Genomic DNA, 3,790 nt, shown 5'->3' on the forward strand with positions numbered 1-3,790 from the left:
GACAGTTTTAGCTGTCATTTGATTCCCCTTCTATCCTACATCAGAGAGCTGTTTTAAATTATATTTTAAAAAGATTATTATTGAAATTTATTCTTTCTTACTGACATTTATGTATTGTGCTATTTACTTTTTGCTAAAATCAAATGAATTTGAGGCAGCTTACACTATTAAAAACAAAATAATTATTAAAATTGTTAAATTAACATACAGAATAAATCTCACCACAAATATTAAAAATTAATGATATGAATGAATAATTAATGTTCTTTACTGTAGCTTTCAAAGCCATACACAATATACAATAAAATTTACCTTTCCATGCTTATTTCACACTTCACAGTATCACACATCTTTTGCTCCAATCAAACAAGACCATTTAATAATCCCTATGTAGCTCATTGACTTTTCTTCTACCTGAAATACTTTTCCTCCTCTCCAAATCTTCAATAAGAGCTTAGTGAAGATGCTAATCTCATTCATACAGATCTTCAGACAGTACCAGATCTAGATGTTTCCTTTTCCTCTTTGTTCTCCTCTTAATTCAGTCTTTAGGAACCTTCAATAAGCATAATGCTACCTAGCCTTGTTTGTTCACTTGCCTTAGCTTCTCTTCTCCCCCTGACAAGTATAAGAGACAGTAATCTTGGTTAAACATGGGTTGGGGAATTTACTTTCTCTCCCCTGAAGTATCCAGATAGTATTTTCCTTTTTGCATTATTATTTATTAATTAAATTGTACTAGATGCAACCAGAAGCATGGATATAAGGGGCAGATTGACTGGTGCTCCAGGAGTGGGATATCTGGATGAAGAAGGTGAAGGAATTAGCTAAAGAACATATACTCATATCCCATGGACATAGACTTTAGTTTGGTGAAGACCAAAGCAGGTGGAGGAGGTAGGCAAAGGTTAGATGAAATTATGTCAACATTAAACATATAAATAAATAAATAAATAAATAAATAAATAAATAATACTAGATAGAAATATAATACTAAGTCATATTTGAGCTTTCTGACAACCAGAGGGAAAAAGTATAAGTAATTTAGTTGTCTATTAAATAAAGCATGGAAAAGTCATTTGAAAATACTATATATTTTATTCTGATTTCTAGGATTAACTTATCTCATAGATCATTATAATGTTTTACATGATAATTGAACAATAAGTGAAAATATAATTCTTCAAAATACTTTAAAATCTTTGTTAAAACTGGATATACACAAGAAGAAAAAAAAGAATCTAGATGTAGATCTTACATCCCTCATAAAATTAACTTAAATTACAGAACAAAACATAAAATGCAAAACTATAAAACTTCTCAAAGATAATATAGAAGAAAATCTAGATGATATTGGGTTTGGTGATGACTTTTTAGCTACAACACCAAAGTCATGATTCATGCAAGAAATGTTGATAAGCTGGACTTCATTAACAAAACACAATGTCAAGAGAATTAGAAGCCACACACTTGGAAAAAATATTTACAAAAGACCCATTTGTCTTTTAAAAAATCAACTGTCATTTAAAATATATAAAGAAGACTTCTACCCTGGATTCCTTGGTAGTCTGTCAGTGGGAGGTCCTTGTTCCCATTCCCTCCCATTTTTCAGCTCCGCGGAGCCCTACGCTTCTCAGTTATGCGTGAGTGCATCTCCATCCATGTTGGCCAGGCTGGTGTTCAGATCGGCAATGCCTGCTGGGAGCTCTACTGCCTGGAACACGGCATCCAGCCCGATGGCCAGATGCCAAGTGACAAGACTATTGGAGGGGGCGATGACTCCTTCAACACCTTCTTCAGTGAGACAGGCGCTGGCAAACATGTGCCCAGGGCAGTGTTTGTAGACCTGGAACCCACAGTCACTGATGAAGTTCGCAATGGTCCCTATTGCCAGCTCTTCCACCCTGAGCAGCTGATCACAGGCAAGGAAGATGCTGCCAATAATTAGCCCGTGGACACTACACTATTGGCAAGGAGATCACTGCCCTCAGCTGGACCGAATTCGGAAACTGGCTGACCAGTGCACAGGCCTTCAGGGCTTCTTGGTTTTCCACAACTTTGGTGGGGGATCTGGTTCTGGGTTCACCTCCCTGCTGATGGAACATCTCTCCTTCGATTATGGCAAGAAGTCCAAACTGGATTTCTCCATTTACCCAGCCCCCCAGGTCTCCACAGCTGTAGTTGAGCCCTATAACTCCATCCTCACCACCCACACCACCCTGGAGCACTCTGATTGTGCCTTCATGGTTGACAACGAGGCCATCTATGACATCTGTCGTAGAAACCTCGATATTGAGTGCCCAACCTACACTAACCTTAACCGCCTTATTAGCCAGATCATGTCCTCCATCACTGTATCCCTCAGGTTTTATGGAGCCCTGAATGTTGATCTGACTGAATTCCAGACCAACTTGGTGCCCTATTCCTGCATCCACTTCCCTCTGGCCACATATGCCCCTGGCATCACTGCTGCGAAAGCCTATCATGAGCAGCTTACTGTAGCAGAAATCAGCAATGCATGCTTTGAGCCCGCCAACCAGATGGTGAAATGGGACCCTTGCCATGGTAAATACATGGCTTGCTGCCTGTTGTACCGTGGTGACGTGGTCCCCAAAGATGTCAATGCTGCCATTGCCACCATCAAGACCAAGCACAGCATCCAGTTTGTGGACTGGTGCCCCACTGGCTTCAAAGTTGGCATTAACTACCAGCCTCCCACTGTGGTCCCTGGTGGAGACCTGGCCAAAGTACAGCGAGCTGTGTGCATGCTGAGCAACACCACAGCTATTGCTGAGGCCTGGGCTCGCCTGGACCACAAGTTTGACCTGATGTATGCCAAGCGTGCCTTTGTCCACTGGTACGTGGGTGAGGGCATGGAGGAAGGAGAGTTTTCTGAGGCCCGTGAGGACATGGCTGCCCTTGAGAAGGATTATGAGGAAGTTGGGAAGTTGGTGTGGATTCTGTTGAAGGTAAGGGTGAGGAAGAAGGAGAGGAATACTAATTCCTTTCATCCCTGCAACATGTCTTACTCAGAACTTCAGGTTCAACAGCTGACAGGCATTAAAGCTTTCTGGTTAGATTTTTTCCACTTTTACCTGTGATCATGTCTGCCTTTTTTTCATGCATTCCTGTATGATTTTCCCTTTATGTTTAAAAGTAAAGGCATGGAGAAAATATATACACATAACTTTTAAAATTCAACTATAGGAAAACAAACCATCTGATTATAAAATGGGCCTAATATATTAATGGACACCTCACCAAAGAAGATACATAGATGACAAATAAGCTCTACATCATGTGTCATCTGAGAAATGCAAATTTAAACAACGAGATACCACTACACACCCATGAGAATGGCCAAAGTCCAAATTTGATCTTATACAAGAAGCTAAGAGGCAGTGGCAAAAATCCTGAACACTGACAACACCAAATGCTGGAGACAATGTGGGACATCAGAAGTCTCACTCATTGCTGGTGGGGATAAAAAATGGTACTTTAGAAGATTGGTGTTTTGTTTTGTTTTTATAAAACTAAATATACTCTTACCGTATGATCTAACAATAGCACTTCTTGGTATTTATTCAAAGTAGTTGAAAACATGCCCATGCAAAAACCTGCTCACAGATTTTAATAGCAGCTTTATTCATAATGGCCCATACTTGGAAGCAGCCAAGATGTCCCCCAGTAGCTGAAATGATAAATAAACTGTGGCACATCCATGCAACAGTATATTATTCAGCACTAAAAAGAAATTATCTATTGAGCCATGAAAGGACATGGAGAAACC

The 3,790-nt window shown here is 39.8% G+C and overlaps 1 pseudogene; it reads left to right on the forward strand.

Annotated features, from left to right (window-relative positions):
* The first annotated feature begins 1,637 nt into the window (after nucleotides 1–1,637).
* LOC102259921 lies at nucleotides 1,638–3,174 on the forward strand (annotated as a pseudogene).
* Nucleotides 3,175–3,790: the final 616 nt, after the last annotated feature.

Source organism: Myotis brandtii, unplaced genomic scaffold, assembly GCF_000412655.1.
Source record: "Myotis brandtii unplaced genomic scaffold, ASM41265v1 scaffold449, whole genome shotgun sequence".
In the NCBI taxonomy this organism is placed as follows: Eukaryota; Metazoa; Chordata; class Mammalia; order Chiroptera; family Vespertilionidae; genus Myotis; species Myotis brandtii.